Here is a 21,731-nt window from a genome sequence, read left to right as displayed (position 1 = left end):
TCACTAAAAACCTTCTCATTGGCAGAAGGTAGACCCTAAAAATATGGGATCCGTTTTGAGTAAAGAACTTTTGATAGAGATCAACATTTCAGATGTTCACAATTGCCACTTCTAACAACTAGAAAATATAAAGAAAAAAGATTATATCTTTTTAAATACAGATTTTCACAAACTGAACATTCGAAAGTAGATAGAGTACGATGTTTCTGTCAATCTTGCGTTGGTTTGAGCCCTATAGCTACATCCATCTCAAAATGAGAAGGAAAACAGTGAACAGTGACGTCATTGTTCGCGCCAAAAATAAAGGGTATTGCGACATAATCTGAGCTCCGGTCAGAGCGTGCCCAAAGCGTAGTCTTATTTATAGACCCTAGTACCTTATTCTCACAGCACTAGATACGAGTGTCGTGCAGTAATGTATGAGAAGTGTTAAAAAAGATATTTCAGTAAAAAAAAAGTCTACGTGAGCAGTCTATACTCCAATTGAGAATTGAAATGAAAGCCATGATTTGAAGGTGTGTGTTGTATATGATACATGGTTAGTGAGTGTGTATGTTACGTATAGCGAAAGGGAGAGAGAGAGAGAGAGAGAGTGAGAGAAATATTAGTACACGTACGTTGCATGCATGGATGTGCGCTATGATTGTGTTCGCTGCAAGATGGATTTTAATTGGACCTCGTAACTTCTCGATCGTTGATAATAAGGAATACTCATGAGGAAATCAAATTATTGGAATACACATCTAAGGTAAATATCAATGAATTATATATATTTCTTTCCTTTTTTGAACCATCGTCTTCGGCTCGTAGTAGTAGAAGATGTAATCGTTCGCACATTGATGGCTGGACTTCAGCCTGCATCGGGGCTTGCCTGTGTCGGTGGAGGGATCAACTAAGAAGAAGAAGGTGTGTACGTGTGCGACCGATTCAAGGCTAGCCGCTGTTGAGTGATTGCACTTTCGCGCGAAGTTTTAAACTTCATCATGAACTTTGTCCCTCGGGCCTGTCTAATTATGAACGTAACTTTGCGACATGAAATATAATTGTTTCAAGGCTCTTACGTACGGAAAGGCGTAGAAGGAAATGGCTACAAACCAGCTGGATATCTCCTATTTGATGGAACCTATGGAGTCGGCAGATGGGTGGATTTTCTTAGTGAAAGTAAATGCTTTCTTTTAATCTTAGTTTTAGTATAAACAAATTAGTAATTAAAAAGTTAGATTTGGGCATTGGCCTCCCTATGAATAGTCCCAAATATAAACTTTTCTGTGTGTGATTCCATCGTTAATTGTGTGTGTGTGTTGGCAATTTTTCTACGAAAAAGTGTTGTACAATCAAAATTCATCCAACTTGAGCATACCAAATTCCACTTCACACTCCTATAATTTCAATGCATAAGGTCTAGCCATTAATTAACCGGTATCAACCTCATGAAACTCATTGGATTTTACTAGGGTCTAAGTTAAACTAACAAATTACTTTTCCACACACTGGCATGCATGTAGATCTAACTAGTAACAGTTAGGTCTACAAAACGAATACCGGTAGCCTAGATCTAGATCTAGATCTAGGCCCACTAAATTATAAATAGATCTAGGAGAACATGTAAATTATTGTTCAATTGAATATTGAATATGAATCATTATGATGCTTCAAAATCATACTGCAGTTTAAATAACCTAAACAAATCAGTTCTCTTAATTTCATGATTCACACTTACAGCTCAAAATCGCGTTGAAAAACTGAAGAAACTGCCCCTTGATTTTATTCCATTGCACTTTGTTTCACTAGGGTTTGCGCATCGATAGACTTTATGATAGACTCTATCTAGATCAACAGAAAATTCAAAGAAATTTTGGGCAAACCTTGATGAAACTGCGGCTATTTGTGCTGTTCACTCTCCTCATTTGGCATGTTTGGCGCTATAGCCAATGTACTATGTAGGTATTTCATTTAAAATAATTATTATAAAGTCAAAATGACTAGTATATTGTCTACACATTCTTGGCATGCTTGTGAAATATTCCACCACTCATTCAAGGACTCTGCACAGTAAAGCCTAACGGTTCATTGTGCGCAATGCTTGCACATGTTATGTCTGTAGATTATATAGGCCTACACGAAGAAAAAAAAATGGTTTATTCACAAAATCAGTAGGGTGCTAGTACGAGAATAAGCATCGTCCGCATAAACGACAATACCCTCGTAAATGCAGACCATTCGCATCCAGAAAAATAAGGATCATCCGCATTTTTTATGCTCCATAATGCATTTTACACTTACGCAGAGACTTTCACGTCATGAACAATAAATCCTAGGGAAGACAGACAACCCATAGAAAGTATAGACGGTGAACTGGAGGTATTTTATTACGCGGAATCCGTTTTTCGCATTAATTGCCAGCATGCGGATCAGGAACCCTGTACCTGCAGAACACCGAAGAAGAAAAAACGTCCGTGAAAATTGCAGACAATCCTTATTTTTTTAGGTCGAGACTTGTCCGCGTTTACCAGGATATTTTCGTTTATGCGGACAATCTTCATTCTCAGACCAGTGCCCCTACTGAAAATGGCAATATTCCTCACATCAATTCCACTCTTAGAGAAATAACTTGGCACAAAGTACCCTGCAGGAAGTCAAGCTAGGGCCATGCAAGGACAAGTAAAAGGGCCACATCCAATCCATTGTAATTTGCAATTATAATTTTTTTTTCTTTTTCATAAAATAGAGAATAATAGGAATAACTCATTGTTAAAAATACACATCACATATGATTTGAACAAAAATACCATGCAAACATTATCTATTTTTCTATTTGGGACTATTAAATGGCAAAATGGAATGATGATGCATTTTGGAGCAGGCAGCATGTTCTTGGCCATCAACACCTAATTACCAGGATTTTTCACTGAATATTTTTTAGATGGAATATATTAATTGTTCTTTATGTTATAATTTCATTATATTTTAATCAACCAGATTTTATATGTTTTCATTGAAATGAGTTATCAATGTAATTTTTTTTTGGTAAAATTGTTTCTTAGGATCATACACTGGCCCAACTTTATTTTTGAAGAAAAAAATGTTATTGTTTTGGTAATTACTGTTGTAATCTAACAATACGAACAAGCAAAGGGCGTATACAGTAGTACACAATAAGCACTGACTTGAACAATTCAGGGAAAGCTATTTATAGTGAGGAGGGGGGGGGGGGGGGGGGTAATGATCCTATGCACCTAATTCTGCATTGGTGTAATACGTAGTTCCCATCATTTGCGATTTCCCCAGTGGTGTTATAAATTTGCTTGCATCTTCACATTGGAGTGAATGTTGTTATAGGGTTCTATAGACTATTACCCCCCCCCCCCCTCTGAAAACTTAGCCCCCCCCCCCCCAACCCTCAATTGAAGCTGTTATTCAACCCTTACACTGACAGCAGTGATCAAGGTTGACCTCTCAGTCATGAATATAAGCCATAAGGGGGAGGGGGGGGTTATACTTTGCACCATACAAGTAGGGTGATCCTATACACCCAATTTTGCATCCAGTGGTTCCTATCATTTGTGATTTTTCCAAACATTATTTAAGTCAATTTTATGAATTTGATTGCATCTTCACATTGATTTGAATGCTAGCTGTCATAAAATTAGTGTTATTTCATGTTAATATTGCATCTATTATGAACAGAAACCAAACATGCTTGAAGATGTAGGAGATCCTCGCTATCCATCCACCTTCGCAGCTTCTTTTGCCTCACAATTACCTCTGTCACAAGTCCTATCAAACACCGTGCCCGATTCTGGTGCAGATGACAGCACTGGGGACACTTCGCCTCAATTGAAGCTGTTATACAACCCTTAGACACAACCACTTGCCTGCTAATTACCTGCTATGAAAGAAATTACATATTGTGGTAAGTACATTAAAGCAGCAATGGGAATGTGGGGCTGTCTCACTGACAGCAGTGATCATGGTTGACGTACTCTCAGTCGTATAATCATCATGGGCGGGGGTCATACGTTGACGCTATACAAGTAGCATGATCCTATACACCTAATTCTACATCCAGTGTTCCAATCATTTGTGATTTTCCCAGAGATTAAGTCAATTTTATAAATTTCCTTGCATCTTCACATTTGAGTGAATTTTGTTTTAGCATGGGGCATGGGGCATGGGGGGGGGGGGGGGGTCATACTTTGATGTCATACAAGTAGCATGATTCTGTACACCCAATTCTGTTTTAAGTTTCATTTATAGATTTGATTGCATTTGACATTCTTGAACATGTACGATATCCTCGCTATCCTTCCATCTTCACAGCTTCTTTTGCCTCACAATTACTTCTGTCACATACAAGTAACACCATGCCTGCTTTTGGTGCAGGGAGCCTTAAGGGCATTTCCAATTTCCTTTGGTTGTTGCCACTTTTTTTTTAATGAATGCGTTTTACAGAGCTGCCAACTAGTACGGATTTTCCGTAATTGGTACGGAAATTAACGACCATTACGGAATGTTGTCTCAAATTACGGATTTAAAAAAAAAAAAAAAAAAAAAGATTTTTTTTTTTTTTTTTTTTAATGAATTAAATATGATTTATCGTAGCGAGTGCTGTGAATAGGAGCCATTTTTCATGATAAACTGTGTTGTGATGACCTGAAATTCAATACTTAACATCTTTGTGTGAGTAAAATCACCAAAAATTTCAGATAATCATGCGTCCGCGCAGTGTTGGCGTGTCGTTTTTTTAGATTCATAGCGCCGCATAAGAAATTACTGATTTATACCCCAAATTACTGATTTTGAGCCTTGTGATTACTGATTTCTGTTCTGGAGGTTGGCAGCTCTGGTTTTAAGCCTTGTAATTGCGATATCTTAGTAATCATTTGAGGTATGAACTTCAAACCTGCTAATAGTATGTATCACTTTAGGAAGACAATCTGATTATATTTTGGGGTAAGTAGGTCAAAGGTCACATAAGGATTTCTCTTTATGCCAATAGAAAAAACTCTCACATTGTTTAATACAAATAACGTTATAGAATTTACACAATGGAGGGATTTTATTTTTTATTTTTTAATCTCTGAAACCCAAAACTGTACAAAATCCAGGAATGAAAATTTAATCTAATGATACTTTGATCTCAAGATATATGTTTTGGCGGACCCACCTCCCACTAGCATAGAGTGTTGAAAGAGTCACACACTTTTTACAGCAAACGTTATTGTTGAGGCATAACATAAACTGTTTTGCGAGAACGTGCAGTTTTCTTCATGTTGGACTGTTTTCAAGATATGTAATTTTCGATCTTTACCAATTAGTATTGCATCTGTTGGATCATTTAGAAGAAACACCTACTTATGATATTCATATTAATGTTTAAATGTGCCACATTAATCTGTACAAAGTAAAAAGGGTATTTATTCAAGATTAAAATGATAGTGTTTAAGCCTATATTAATTATACACTATTTATTTTAAAAAAAATCAGTAATGTGAAGATAAGTTAAGGCTAGTAGTCTGCAATACTTTGAAACAGATAAAGTCCTGCAAAGGAAACAAAATAGAGCCTCAAGCACGTTAGGAAATGTGTGTCGAAGTGTTGAAATGAAAAATTATCTTACAGTAGTCTGATTGGTGTCCCTTTTTTTATCTCCTTTGCAGCTTTGCTCAAGCTCAGCATCCATTATTACATTATTCCTTCACTTTTTATCAAAATTTAATGAATTTTTTCTTTTCTCTTTTTTTCTTTTATTTGATAGAGCTACTAGCAAAGGAACAACTTCAACACTGCATCAAATGGCTCGACCAAAGTTATCAGTGGAGCAATATTCACCTGGTTTCCCCAAAACAAAACAGCACATCCCAAAGAATGGTGAACTCCAGTTGAAAAGACATGCGATTCTGAAATAACCATGGTCATTTCAGACATCTTGCGGGAGAATTAAAAGGGGCAAGAACATTCAGTGATTTAGATACATTTTACCATCAGGAGCATTCACTGCATTGCACAGTATGTAACTGAATAGTTGGAGAGAAACTGGACTCTGTGTAACTATACTAGACATGACAAGTACAGAAGTACTAGCTAGTAATGGACAAGGAATTTTACTCATGTGAGCAGTTCAAAACCGAATCCAAGTAAGTTTTCCTCAAGTGTATCCAACCAGCCCTTTAACTGCTGCACCTAGACCACAAGGCCGTCCAAAACTGCACCACTCCGACAATTCTGGGAGTTATATTACAGTCAGATCTCCAATGGAATTTCCAAGTGTTTGATATGATATCAAGTGCCGGCAAGCGACTATACATTTACGACATCTCAGAGTATCGTGTGAAGATCTAGCAGACATCTTCTCGACATATATCCGATCTTCGCTAGAATACGCTTCTCCAGTTTGGTCCACATCAATTTCCCGAACAGTTATCTTGCAGTCTGAAGAAAGTGCAGAAACGTGTCTGCTGTATTATCCTTGGATAAGAACAGTTGTATGAAACCACTCGTTTCTCTCCAGAGTCTAACTTCTTGCCGTCTTGCCCTTCTTGAATCCTTTTCTCTCAAACTGTTTAAGTCATCACGAGATCGAATTATGTTCTACCGCCAACTCGTCGCCAAACCTCTTGCCATGAACTCTGAAACTCTCTACACATAACTATACCCTATTGTAGAACTGAGAGACACCGCACTTCAATTATTCCCTTTATCGTACGACTCCTTAACAACTAACTGTGATTTTAATTATCTTTGTCATGTTTGTATTTATTTATTTTTGCTTACCATATTATTGTTTTTCATTCTTCTCTTTTCCATTCTTCATTCTTTTATCCTCCCCTCTCATGTACTTTTTCTCCTTCTCTCTAAATCAGGAATTAAAGTACTCACATGCATTATGATTATTATTACAATTTTGATTAATTACAAAAGAGTCATCTCAGAATGAAGTATCTTTTTAAAGGTAAAGACCAGTATTGGACACGCCCCAATTTCAAAAAATGAAATGGAAACTCTCATTACCAATCATGTGAAAGAATATGTTTTGACTAATACATGTACATGATGATAAAAAATTTGCCGGGAAACCGCCTACTAATTCATATATTTGGTAAATTTGTTTCTCTCGTGGTCGTGTGAGAGATATAGGGTAGTCCCATATACATCTTTCTGTGTATAGTGCTTGTAACTTTACGAAGAATGGGCCAAATTTCTTATCATTTTGATGATTCCAGAACTTTGCAGATGCTAGATGCTGGATGATCAACCTTTTCTGATCGATTCCACAACATTTCTTTCACAATGCAATCGCATGACCATTACTGGTCTCTACCTTTAATCAATCTTTTTATTCATTATGTTTAGCTTGTATTTAGGTTTTTCACACCAATTAACCAATGTATCGGTTATTACAGAATTATAAAATCACAATTATAGGCATGTATTTTCTGAGAGGGTGGTGTTGACTTTTTGTGACTGCTTTTATTTGTGTTTGCGATGGGATTCCATTTCTTTCATTACCCATTGTCGGTTTAATTCAAAACTGTATAGTTTTAAAGCTCAATAAGTAATAAGTCTTATTTAGGTATCAACAAAAGCTTTTACTCTGAACATAATTGTTTAAATATAAGGTTATACTATTTACAATTGCTATACAATTTCTATTTGGAGCATTTTTGGGGTACTAAAGTTCTTGCTAGATGTTAACCCAATGAAAAGTCATGCGTAAACAATTTTCAATATTATTATTCTACTCAAAGAAAAGAACGGGGTGATTTTTTTCCTATTTGTATACCCTTTTTCCTGTGTTTGGTACTAAATTTGTCATTATAGGAAATATAAATTTTTGAAGTCATTGCCAATTTTCATGAGTTCGGCTCATGGTCAATTTTAGTTGAATTGCCCACATTCAAATGTATATAATTCTTTAAAATCATATTGATTTTATTTTGGCATGTATTCTTTGGTAGCAAAAATACACCCATCACATTAGGTAATTAAGCTAAGGGTAATTGCTGGTAAATTTTCGAATTCTCTGGTGTGCAAGTTTTATATAATCTCTCTATTTTTTATGAGGGAAAAGGTTAAACAAGTACCTACAGTCTTCTCAGAAAATACATAGTGCATGTACAGTGTAAGTTTAACTTAAATAATTGATATTCCTGTTATAGGCAGTTTAAGACTTTTCAACTGATATCTTGTCATGATCTTGGTTTTGATAATTAATCGGTAGTGTTAATAGTTTAGCATGGGTTGAGTTACTGAGAGGGCACTGATGTCATGGGGGGGGGGGCTGCTGCTCTTATTAATTGAATTAATTGTTTAGACAGATAACTGGAATCTCAAGTTGGAGCATATGTGGGAGGGGTCATGTTGCATTCCTTTACTTTTCTTTTCACTCCTTGATGGGATGTCACATATCATTTCAGATACCCCTCCCCCCCCCCCCCCCTATAGGTATTCCTCTCAAGCAAATCAATCGATAGAGGAAAGTGTTATTGGGTTAGTTCAGCAATTACATAAAGATGCCTTTTGTCTCAAATTTTCAGACTTGTTGGATTGGATAGGAAAGGATCTTAACCCTAATAAGGCTGGGGGGGGGGCATTATGCCCCCCCCCCTCCACGATTTTTCCAATTGCTCGTGAACGCATATGGATGGCGCCCCGCTGCTCGCTGACTTTTTTCTTTCAAGTCTTTCGCAACTTTTAAAAGAATTTTTTTGAAAATTGGACCTACGGTTACAAGGTCACGTGACCTTTTGTCTTTGCATGTCAGCCCGAAAATCGCTCATTTTCGTGATTTGTGTACAAAACATATGGAAAAGTCATTTTTCCTAAAAACAGATCAGACATGGGTTATTGGGTCTTGTTTAAAGTTAAGGTGGTTGTTTTGGGAGTCAAAATAGTTGAATTGTAGTAAGAAATGAAATAGAACAACAAAAACAATGAAAGACATAAGTTGAAAAACAATGAAATACATAAGAAATTATCAAAACAAGGGATAACATAAGGAATAAGCTGGCTCTTCCGATTTTTTTGTTGTATTATTATTCAGAATGGTCTAATGAATATATGCAGTGAAAAAGAATGCCTTAATAAGAATAATATATGATTTATGGGTAAAAATGTGATTTGTATGACTTTATTTGCATAAATTACCATAAATATGCAAATGAGTGAATTTAAAAAAAAAAAATTGAAATTATCATATTATTTCTATATACTTCACTTGACAGGCGTGCAAATTTTCGCGGCGATCGGCCGCTTCGCGGCCGAGATCTTAAGGGGGGGGGGGCCATAATGCCCCCCCCCCCCGGCCGTACTAAGACCTCAAATAGCCCGGCCTTATTAGGGTTAAAGTAGTATAGTTATTTTGGCTCTATGTTCTCCAGTTTCGCTCTGATGAGTGCGAGGTTATGTCTTTTGTATGTCTTTTTTGAGAGGCATGTGCATTAGTCTTTTCTCTCTTTCATAGTATCAACTTGTATTGACATCTTTATATTAATTGCAATCATGTGATGTGTAATAACGAGTACATTTGTAGGTCCTATTATAATTCGTTTTTTTCTTTGATGATGGATCCTTTCTCTGAATGCAATTTGTACTTTTTTTGCCTGTATAAACATCTATGTGTTTTTACATTTGTTGTTGTTCAGCTACCCTAAATACCCGACGTTATATTATTACCAAGAATGTGTTTCTTCTAACAATATTGACAGAAGAATTATATCTTTAATAAACGATTTTATCAGTATTGTACGAGATGTACTTCAAACTGGATGAGATTTATTCTTTTGCAATTTCATGTCTTTGAATTGTTCGTTTGTGCCATTAAGTCAGTGTAGACAGACGCGGATCCACGTGGCGATTTTTCGGGCCCGGCTCCCCCCCCCCCCACCCCCTAGTCTAAAAAAATGTTTAAAAAATAGGATAATAACGTAAATTTAACCTTTTTTTAAACAAAAGTTAAACAAAAACAAAAGCGGCGCCCCCCCCCCAAAAAAAAAAAATTGCACCCACACCAAAACAAATATTACACCCCCCCCCCCCCCCCTGCGTATTCACCGACTGGATGAATCGCTGCTAAATATTTTCTCACGAATTGGGCCCCAAAAAGATATATTAAAAAAATATATATATATATATATGTGCTCTTACCCCCCCCCCCCCCCCCCCCGCCGCTTCTTAACAGCCGGCTGAGTCGGCGCTAAATTTTTCCTCTAAAACTGTACCAAAAAAAAAAAATGTGCTTCTACACCCAGCCCCCCCCCCCCCCCCCCGTTTTTTTCATTTTTCACCGGCCGGCTTAGTCGGCGCTAAATTGTTTTTTCAAGATTTGCCCCCCCCCCCCCCCCCCTCCCCACTCTTTTCGCCGGCTGGATCCGCCCCTGAGTGTAGACGCCACATACTTTAAGTATAATGGCTGCCAGCTGTGCCTTGGTGTGATTAAGAGAGACTTGATGTGAAATGGGTTGTTGAGATTTGGAGAGGGAAGTCCTGGTCCATCATATTACGAGAAACCGGTAGGACGCCGCTAAAGTAAAGTAAAAATATTTGGACTAAGGGCTGTGAGATTCCGAGAAAAGTAAAACATCTGCTCAGAGCTAGATTATATTCTGGATCTCCACAGAAACATGATAGCTGTTCAAAACACATCGGTGTTCTCTACTCTATGTCGCAAATTGGGAACTAGAAGGGCATTGATATAACCCTGTGATTTCACTGCATGTCATGAAAACCCTCTTATGTAACAACAAAATCAAAAACTATATTCCAGGGCCAAAATTGTCAAGCTTTTCATTACAATGCTGCCCCTCATCACTCATACAATGTACATTTTATAAACTGATGCACAATATTTTGTCAAATACTATTTTTCACATTTTCCTGCAATGCCCCGTTAAAATTAAAATTACATCTATGATTTAAGACATTCAATATATCTTACTAAGGCAATTCTACTGAATGTATGGGCATGGCTACATTTTATTTTCAATAATCTATAATCATTTTTTGTAATTCTCCTTGATAAATTTCCTAAATTGTTACACGGTTTTAATATAGTTTGTAGATAATCCGTCTTATATTTAAAAGGGGGGCACTACTACAAGAAGCCTCCATTGACAAAACATGGCAAACATATTAAGAACAATGCGCTATTTAAGCACATTTTCCGTTTAGGGACAAACATTTGAATCCAATCAGTTGTAAGACCAATTTGAAAGAAGGTTGAATGCACACGAAAGGAATCTAGCTGAAAGAAACCTCTATATTGACCAGAAAAAAAGCTGACATAAAAGTAAAATGCAATATTATTAGGTACGTCGATACGAGGATAAAAGAGAGGGCGCTCTTCAAAATAGATTAGGTTAATTAATTTTTAAAATATGTTTTTAATGTAACCGTGTTTCAAAAATTGATTCTAAAAATATGTAATGGCATGAACTATCACTCTACAAAGTTTGAATCATCAATTTAAAGCGCAAGACAAAAAGTTGAACAAACTACCTAAACAGGACAATAACACCATCTCGAACTATAAACCTTCGTACATACACATTTTGCCATTCAGGATGGATCCCATTCGTGACAGATTGTGTGGAAATCGATTTACACGTCGTGTATTTTACATGCAGGAAAGGGTGTATCACGCCGTTTAATTCCGTTGAATTAAAGGTAGAATTTGCGTAGCAATTAGACGAATTCAGATTTTTTTCCCCCTGCCATTTATTTATTATGCAGTTCATATGCAAAGTTGAACCTAATACGTTCTTATGTCTTTCCATAATACTTAGTGTAAAACTAACAAAATTATACACATTATGTGGTGAATATTCTAACACAAGAAATCTATAGAAGATTATAGCTGCAATATGTGACAAATAGATGTAAGAGCTGTTGTGTGTGTAGGAAGTTTGCCACTGCTTAGTGTGTATAATATGAAACTATTTAAGTTGTATGATTATTGGATATCACGATATTAACAATGTTTATGTATACCCATTTCATGTTAAATAAATCATTCGCATAATAGGAATTTATTTAATCCTGCAGTCGTTTTAGAACAATGAAACCTTGGTATTCATCTATATGGTATAGATTTGGGCTTTTTTGGTTTACCTTGCATATGTTATTATTCATTATCTCCATATGTTTTCTTTTAATGCACCCCCTCAATAAACTTTATTTTCAGCACAATTAACTTTGAGGTATATATATGCTATTATGTTTCTTGTAAATTGATCCTCAGCATGAGTGTTCAAGCAGTATTAATTCTGGGGCGATGAATTGTAGTTCCGCTATTCAATTTTGTTTTTAAATACATACAAAGTTTTAATTTGAAAAATATATATTCAATATGTCTGATCTGGCGAGAGCATAATTTAACCAAACTGACTGTCAAATGGTGCGAACTGAATTGAAGTGACATAAAAGCTCCAAGCCTCAAACATATGGTTTATTATCATTATTGTAAGTTTTTATTGTTGTTATTATTATCATTATTATTACTATTAATTATTATTATTATCGTTATACTGACCTTAGTTTCACTGTATAGTCTAATTGAGCTGTACCTCTGCACCATCTAACATTATTCTGAATTCGACTTAATTGGCTTATGAAGATAATTGTTTCCCTTTGAAACAGAACTTTAACAAACAAAACTGCCTACAACTTAAATGACAACGTGATCGACACAAAGCAGTCGTTGGCAATTGCGGATATTTTCTTTAAGAACAGCTACCAAGGGGAGCGTCTGAATAGTCTTGTTCAAGACTCAAATGCACCAGATGTCTTAAGAGACTCGAATATATCCGCAGCATTGAACTCAGAATCGAATTAATATTAAAACAATTGTTATTTATAACACATCTAATTAAGAATTCAATCTGCGATAGAAGTAAAAATCCGTTTCATAAAACAAATAACAAGTTTATATAGTCAATAATGTATTGACTCGTTCGCGAACGAGTCTAATTGCACTGTCGCACTCTCTGCGCCTATATATACTAAAACAACCACAAGGCTAAATATAGACCTTATCTGTGACAATGAACCTAACAGGCAACTTCGGTGCTGGACACGGTTTTCTGTAGAAATCCTGTAAGTACATGTCATATTTATTCCGTAATTTCGTATTCATAAGGTGATATTTATGTGTTTTTTGAACTAGAGCCCTAGAACTCCCGGGCATTTTCATGATTTTCGCAACAGTCCCTACGGCCTACTGTCTACTGCACACACATAGGTCTAGGCATAGCTGCATAAATAATAATAAATAGAATCTAGATTCTAGACCTAGACCTAGGTCTAGTAATATTTAATTTTTATATAGGCCTAGCGCTAATTAATACAAATGTCTCTCAGCGCCTTTAGGCCTAAGTGCTTTACAACAAGTATATAAATATTACTATCCTTCTTCTTCTTCAAGATAATCTGCCTCCGGCCTCCTTCAATACTGAATTCTTCTGTTCAAGATGCCTGCCCTAGAATCTAGATCTAGGGCCTATACCATGTAATATAGCCTACTAGTACTACTACTACTACTAGGCCTGATTGGGGTGTGCATGTGGACCATTAGTAGGGTCTAGATTTTACTACTTACTAGACCTCTAGCTATAATTTATAGCTACGAATAGTGCAATGAAATGGTTCTTTGCAAGGGTGGTGACTCCCCTGTACACGGGGCCTCCATTTAACGTCCTATCCTGTTTTCCACTTGACATAACCTGCGCCTATGAACAAGGGAAGGGGAACGTTAACACACTTCAGTCATCCGCCTGGGTTGGGGTCAAACCCGGGATCTCCCTTCTTAGATCTAGACTAGACGTGACCTATATCTTCATGTTTGCTTCGACAGGCAGACGCTTTACTAACTGAGCAAACTCGCCTCCTGCATCCTGGCTGTGTATTAATAAAGCTGTGCTGTTGATTCTCAACATTTCACACAGCACTACAAAACTCAGCTGATTTCACTCAAAATTCGTACTTTACTTAGATCTAGTGACAATTGATGACACCCCTACTACTAATACTAGGCTACTAGTCTAAAATAGCAGTAAAATATAATTTACAGAAGTTAGAAAGAATAATTTAAAGATTTTAAGCGTGGGCTTACTGTCAAAATTGCCAATCAGCCACTTCGCATCGTTTGTTAGGTGTGTATGGACTATTTGTGTGTGCAATTCTGCCTATTAAAGTATTAACACGTAGTGCAGTGCTAAATAGCTAAGGTCAATACGCATTAGCATTGACCCTCTATCCTCCCCCCCCCCCCCCCCCCCCATTCCGAAAACGGAGGGATACCATGCGTGTTACCAAAATGTCCGGTAAAGGGGTACTTTTTGTGCGACAAGGTCCGGCCCGAGAATTCTAAAAAAAGGGGTGTATTTGACTTTTCACCTCGGAGATTTCTTTAAGAAGGGGGTGTTTTTTCTTTTTTCTCTCATCTCTTTGGACTCCTGAGAAATTAAAAAGGGGATTATAAAATATCTCGAACATAGAAAAATTGATCAAATCCAGGGATTGATGTAGACTGTTTTTATACTGTAGTCTATCCTAATTCACACACAGCTGCATTACTATCCTGGCTGTGTCCTGTGTATTAAACCTATATTCTCAACATTTCAAACACCACTGTACAAAACTCAACTGATTTCACTCAAAATCAGTACTTTAGTTTAGTGACGATTGATGATACCTAAAATTAAATAGCAGTAATTACTGATTCATTAAATCTAAAGAGTATCTTTACGAGGATAAAGTACTTAGTTACAGAGTTTGATTACAAAGTCATTCATTATGACAGGTACAAACATTAGTAGGCCTATGTGAAAGGACACAGTTATGCAGGCACAGGCGATGTCAGTTAAGAATAATGGAAGGCTTATTTCTAACTAAGTCTCAATATCAGGCACTAAATTAATTATTCGGTAGTGATATATTATGCAGATAAGTGAGCATAGAACTAATTTGCAAACTTTGTTTATTCTTACAAGGTACATGTATGAATGAAAACAGGAGCACAGAAATTTTGTATGTATTTCATGTGCTAAATGTACGTAATGCAGGCTAAGTTCTTTGGGGTATTCCCTGGGTGTGTGAGCCAACCAGTAGACAGCTTATCTGAGTAAAGGGGGGGGGGGGGTTGGTCTGCTTTTTCTGAGATAGGGGGTTCATTGAGCAGTGTTCCGGATTTAGGGGGGTCTCAAAGGCAGGAAAAGCCCGCATAAGGGGCGTCCAGAAATTTTGGCAGTCCTCAGATAGGGGTGCTTTCATAAAGAGAGAACAAGCATATGTGTACCCTAAATAACACTGAGGGGGGGGGGGGGTTCTCTATCAGTCTTAGACAGAAATAACCGTCTGATATGGGTCATTTCTTTAATAAAACTGACATTTGTCGACATTCCCCATACACAGATCGTAACCCAGACGACTCACACAGGGGGGGGGGGGGGGAGGGGGGAGGGGGATAGATTGAGCCTATTCTGTACCTCTTTTTACTCTGAAATCTGCTCCCCTGATTTTCTATATTTAGATCTAATTTTCTGATTTATAAAGCAAATAGAAAAAAAGCTAGACCCTATGTATATTTTTCTCCTATTCACAGTTATTTGTTATGACTTATTTTCAAAGTGAAATTTATGGACTTACATGTACAGTACGTGTATGAGTTATCCAATTTTGATTTCAGAACCGTGAAACGGTACCTTCATGCATTCATTCTGGTAATCTATGACATGACCCGGCCGATATATTTCCGGGTCAACCTACCAAAACATAGCCAATGGCCAATCAGAGCACTTGTTTAATATTGGGTTTATGAATATGCATACGTCACTGGGTCAAGACGGGCTGACTCGTACGTAGCTATTGGACGTTCAAAAAGAAAAAATGAATATTCATCATCTAAAAACCAGGTGGCTGACAACGAATCATGTTGACTACGAGACTTTCTCGGATTAATCATTATCCCCTAGCAACGAAGTTGGAGGGGATATAGAAACACTGCCGTCCGTCCGACCGTAACAATTTTGGATTCCGATCAATAACTTCGGTAATGTTTGACGGATTTTAATGAAATTTGATATGAAGGTACATGATATCAAAATACAGGCTAAGTTAAATTTCCGAGTATGTAGGTGAAAGGTGAAAGGTCATATCTCATTAAATATGCAAAAGCACCTAATTATATATGTGAAAATGTGGTTAACTTCCTTGCCTAGTAATATAATAGTATAGTCCAATGGAGGTAACTTGTTCTGATGTACATGTACATGTATATAGGCCATTTGTACCCTGCGAGGGGATGCTACGCTTTGCGTTGACTTGTTAATGTAGGATCTAAATGAGCAAGCTATCGTAAGTCAAAGTAGATATTTCTGTGTTATTTTTTATTTGTTAATATAATCAAATGTAATTTTACAGCCAAAGTGAATATATGAGGATGTAAAGAGTAAAAATCTTGTTGCATATCTCATTCATCGCGGTCCTGCCGAACCAAACCATTTGTTCCACTCAGTCACCATAGGACGTACTTCAGTCTATGTATAGAGGCGGTCAGATGAGCCAGATGCAATTTCAGCAGAACAACCGTCGATATCAGAGACTGAAGCTTTCGGTCTATATCAGTCTATGCTTTGCTGGAGTGGTATACTGTAGTAGTAGATCTACTGTCATCCGTTGCTGTTATCCGGACTTGGCTGTCGGATTTAATAAATTTAGAATTGAAAAATTTCATTTTTATTTCAAGGGCAGGCTAAGCTGTAAGCAGCCAAAACAACAACTCCTGCAATAAACTGCAAACCCCCAAACAGTGTTTAGATTTCACTAACACCATGCTATACATGTACATGCTTCAGAGAGCTCCGCCTACGGCCTCCGAAGGGCTTCGGTGACGGAGCTCCCTGGAGTAAAGATTTCACTAGACTTTAGTTAAGTTAGAATTAAAATAGAAATGTAAATAATCTAGAGTCTAGTCGGTAGACAGTAGGAGGACTAGGAGGCGAATTGGCTCAGTCGGTAAAGCGTCTGCCTGTCGGCCCAAAGATCTTGGGTTCGAATCTCACCCAGGCGGATGACTGAAGCAAGCGTTGTGTGTTAACGTGCCCCTCCCCTTGTTGTTTCATAGACGCAGGCTATGTTACATGGAAAACAATCCGTCTCTCGGATAGGATGTTAAAAGGAGACCCCGTGTACAGGATAGTCACTACCCTTGCACGTTAAGAACCCACGGCACTATTCGTATAAGAATAGGGGAAAAACCTGGTGTAGTGGTCTACCTGCACACCCCACTCAGGCCGAATATATATATATATACATGTATATACGGCATCTGCAAGAATCTTCAGTACCGGTATTGAAGGATAGGAGGCAGATTATCTTCAAGAAGGAGAAGAAGTATACTGCACTCTGCAGTGTAGTGTAGTCTAGTGCCTAGTCATGCTAGTGGTTTCTAAATTTACTCTAGAGTATTGATCTTTTTTTGGCGCAGTCTTGACTCTATGTCTCTTAGTTTACGTCAAGACTCTGTCTCTGCTCTCAGTCTTTAGACTGCAAACATTGTAGCAGTGACTGTTGTTTTCAGTCACTGAGTCTGAATGTGAACCTAGCTATTTTAAGAATAAATTTTCCCCCTCTCTTTTACAGGAAATATACAGAGTGTATTACCATATGCTTGCTTCTTTGAGTATGTGCCTGAAACAAGAATGTCCTGGAGAAAACAGACCACAACAAGAAAAGGTAATTTTTTTTTTTTTTTTTTTTTTTTTAACTTGGACTTTTTAAAACTTGACCTGTTTAGTTTGTCAAGTAAAAGGAAATTTTTAAATGTGTGAGGGCATTAAATAAGGCCAAGTTGGAGGGGTGTGCAAAGGGCTGGTTTGAGAAGTATCGATTCAGGGGTGGCTACATGGTATGTGTGCAACAAGATGTCTACTAACAAGTTGCTGTAGTGTTTATTTAAAGTGTATTTTAACTTCCAATGTATATTTTTTTATAATTAACATTTGAAGGCCTTGAAGAAGGGATGGGGGGGGGGGGAGTCCTATACACGAAACAGAATGACAAGCAAAAAGAAAATAATTGACCTTCATATTTTGCTGAAAAAGAAAGTAAACATTGAAGACAATTGAAGAAAAAAAAATAATGCAATTTTTGTGTATTCTTACATATTTGGTTAATATTTATTGAATATTTTTATAATTCGGTTCCAGGGATGGAGAGGAAGGGCTTGCTGTTGAGAGATCATGGAGTGCCTTGAGGTTCCACCTTCAGTCTTGATGTTCTGCCCCTTACCTCAAAGCGATGGCCTCTTGTGCCTGGCAATATATGAGCGAAGCACAATGGACTGGTAATTCATAATGCATATTACAATGTTTTTTTAACAAATCAGGGAAAGAAACGGAGATAAATTCATAGCATATGAGTCTGTCATGGCATTTTTAGTAACTCAACATTTGCTCCTGCAACGACTACTCTAGGCTTTATTTTGTCAAAGGTGTAGGGTTAGACTGAGGGTTGGAATTGTGATTAAGGTGGTTTAGGTTTAGGGTTAGGCCTAGGGATGAAGTTTAATAGAGTAGAAAAATTATGTGAAGCAATTGTCTCAGGAGAAGGTGTTGTACAACTGGATTTTCCAGGTGCTGGTGGAGCTGCATGTATCTTTTACTCATCAATGGTAGTTTTAAAATCTTCCTCTGTATTGTGAAAGCAGAAACATGATGTAGAGTGGAAGGGAAAAAAGTATATAACACAGTATCATTTACAATAGATTTTATAAAGTAAAAACACACTGGCCTGCAGTTTGTGAAACATGTAGCACTGTATTACCAATTAAAAGAATTCAGCGATTTTCACAACGTGCTCTATTGGCATTTATGTACTGGTTATGTTGTAACACAAAATGAATCCTGGATCCATTGCTAAACATAATGTCAACCCTAAATGTATTAAACATTGCCAGACCCAATTTCGGGCTACCCTAAATCCCTTTCTACATACCAGTATTGTTCAAAGTTTATATTTATTACACCCTTACTGCGAGTTCTAGAAATTCTGCAAGAACCCTACCCTGCTGTTCACTTTATAATTAGTACTGTACATAGCTTTCATGAACATGCCATAAAATGAATTTATTTTATGTTTCTATACAAACAGGTGCCTGTACATGTAATGTATTTCATGCAAATAAAGGGTAGAATGAGAAGCTCACAATGATATGGTAGACAAGGACCTTGCTGTCTAAAGCTCGGAGGCCAGATGACAGTGTCTGAAGTAAGTCGCCCCATAGAATAGCGAGAAATTTTTGTTGCAATTGTTAACCAACACATCCTTACCACATGCAACCCATCCCACTTTCACAATATATTTTCTTAACAACAGTAACCCAAGTTCAACGTTTGGATTGGTGATTTTAAACAAAAATGGGGGTGGTAGGGCGGTCAGCCTAGCAGTACAAGATCTAATTATGTCATATGGCTGTATCTTGGATGTCCTGGAGGTAGTTGCCTGAGAAGTGTGATAAAGAAAAATATGTTTGCATACTAACAGTAAAAAAAATAAAAATGATTGGACACCTTTGGTTGTAACAACTCAGATCAGAATGAGATTTTTACACTGTAAAGTTGCCGGTGTCAAGTATTTTTGGAATTCAATTCTATGATTTCTCTGTGAATGCCATTTTAAAAACAATGGTCTGAATGTTTAATTAGATCTTTTACACAAACGTAGTATATTAGTAATGAAAGGCATGTTTGGTAATACAGTAATTTCATTTCAGACCATGAAGACCATGTATTATTATAATTATCTGGGATGTGTCGTTGGGCTGATAAGCATGGAAAATAAGGAATGTACTCCTGTCGAGCAACAATATGTTTATATAAAACGAATAACTCTTTGAAGATTACTTACTAGAAGAAGTAGAACAAGAAGAAAAAGAAGAAGAAATACACTGATGATGTCAGCTTTACTTCCTAAAGTTGTATACTATTTGAAAATAGTTTATATTTTATTCATGAACAGCCGGCTTGTCAGAATTGCGTACAAGGATGCCATTGGACTTTTCTGTACTAGTAGCTGAAGGGGAGCAGTCACCAGAAGGAGCATGCAACTCCAAAACAATGTGGATACTTCTACCGAGTTCATCTCAAGAATCGAGATGTGACAGTGGATGTACATGTAGAGGGGTTTGTGACCCTCCTGACTGTGGACTACTTGCAATACACATACATGTAAACTCAATCAATGGATTGTAGAGGAGTAATGGTGGGTCCGGTGAGCTCAACTCTGGAGGTTAAGTTCGGAAAATTAATAAAGTTCCTTTTAATATGGGTGTATATGGTTCCAGGGATTAATTTGACGCAATGCCCCGTAGTGACACGCCCTTTTAAGGGGCAACACACGTGTCAGAAGGTATAAAATGGGAAGCAGTTCCTGAATTGGCGCGAGCTTTTACTTTTCGGATGACTTCCTCATTTTGTTTCATACCTCATTTCCTTTGCCGCCATGAGGTGCTAAAGTTTTAGCAGAGTTGGGGGCTTCCACCCCATAGATGTGACTTTTCATGATTAAATGTAATAAATTGTAATAAAGTTACTATCCACTTCAACATTTGTCGAGAATTTTATTTCTTTGTGTGGACTTTGTTCTTCTCTGGAACGCGATTTGGGCAGTGTGATAGGCGGCCACCGGCCACTCAGTTGCCGGGGCTGTTTCATATATAAAGAATGTGTGAAGACAAGCGACTGCATTATAAGCTCAGCATGATCAGTAACATTGATTCCTTTTATGAGGAAATTTAAATTTTTGTTCCTCCCAACCATGAGTTGTACATATTCTTTGATTCGGGGAGGGGTTGGTGAAGAGGGATAAGTGCCCCATATTTTGTATTGTAACAGGTTTTGTTTTCTACATAAGGAGACAAGGATAATATAGTAATATATCACCAATATCAACACGATGAGCAAGACAGCGAATGAGCGATAGAATGAGTTTAGAGAGGGTGGGGAAGGAGGATCGAGAGAATAGAAGGGGACGAGGTGAGAAGGAGACTGAGTGTGGAAAACAGAATTGGAGGGGTAAAGGAGGGCGGGAGCAGGAAGTAGAAGAGAGAGGTATATAGAGTAGAATAGGGAAGAAGGGAGGAGATGGATTGAGTGAGGAAAAAGAGGATGAAATGGGGAAGAAAATGGAGGAAGGGCTAGAAATGAGTGGGACAATAATAATGATATATGCCCGATATATGATGTTAGGCTGAAAGAGGAGGAAGGCCAAGAAATGGGAGGTGATATAATATACAATGAGGAGACTGTGAAAGCAGGGGGAAAAAGAAGAATTAATGAGGGGGGGGGGGTTAAAGGGAGAACAGAAAGTAGAGGAAACAGAGAGGATGGTGGAGCTGAGAGAGCGAGGTTAGAGAGGGGCAGTGGCGAATCCGGGGAGGAAAAACATGTAAAAACCTTTTGGGGGAGATGCCCCACCCCCCCCCCCCCCCCTGGCGCTCAAGGGGGGGGGGGAATTTAGAGGGCCCCCCCCCCCAAAAAAAAATGTGGTCACTACCCACTAAGGGGAGGACAAAGGGGGAAAGTAGAGGAAACAGAGAGGAACGGTGGAGCTGAGAGAGCGAGGTAAGAGAGGGCAGTGGCAGATCCGGGTGGGGGGGGGGCCATTCCCCCCCCCCCCCTTCGAAAATAAAAATGTAAAAACACGTTAATTTTACCTTTTTGAGGAGATGCCGCACC

At 37.7% G+C, this 21,731-nt stretch overlaps 1 protein-coding gene and 2 long non-coding RNA genes across 4 annotated transcripts in view; 2 read left to right on the top strand and 1 right to left on the bottom strand.

Moving 5' to 3' along the window:
* LOC115923172 overlaps positions 1-21,731 on the bottom strand; it is a 44,703-nt gene that overhangs the window by 5,524 nt on the left and 17,448 nt on the right. The gene's annotated exons all lie outside the window — the stretch shown is intronic.
* Positions 3,668-6,890, top strand: LOC115922983. Its single transcript, XR_004063709.1, has 2 exons — positions 3,668-3,913; positions 5,759-6,890. It is a non-coding gene; the product is annotated as an uncharacterized LOC115922983 (long non-coding RNA).
* On the top strand, positions 13,001-20,599 carry LOC105447401. 2 transcript variants are annotated; one of them, XR_004063707.1, is made up of 5 exons: positions 13,001-13,092; positions 17,638-17,730; positions 18,204-18,340; positions 19,147-19,263; positions 20,014-20,599. It is a non-coding gene; the product is annotated as an uncharacterized LOC105447401 (long non-coding RNA). The 2 variants fall into 2 exon arrangements; XR_004063708.1 differs by having other exon boundaries at positions 19,992-20,599.

This window comes from Strongylocentrotus purpuratus, unplaced genomic scaffold (assembly GCF_000002235.5).
Source record: "Strongylocentrotus purpuratus isolate Spur 01 unplaced genomic scaffold, Spur_5.0 spur5_scaffold_13, whole genome shotgun sequence".
NCBI lineage: Eukaryota > Metazoa > Echinodermata > Echinoidea > Camarodonta > Strongylocentrotidae > Strongylocentrotus > Strongylocentrotus purpuratus.
The sequence above is the reverse complement of the archived record's forward strand: the minus strand, read 5'-3'. Positions and strand labels throughout refer to the sequence as shown.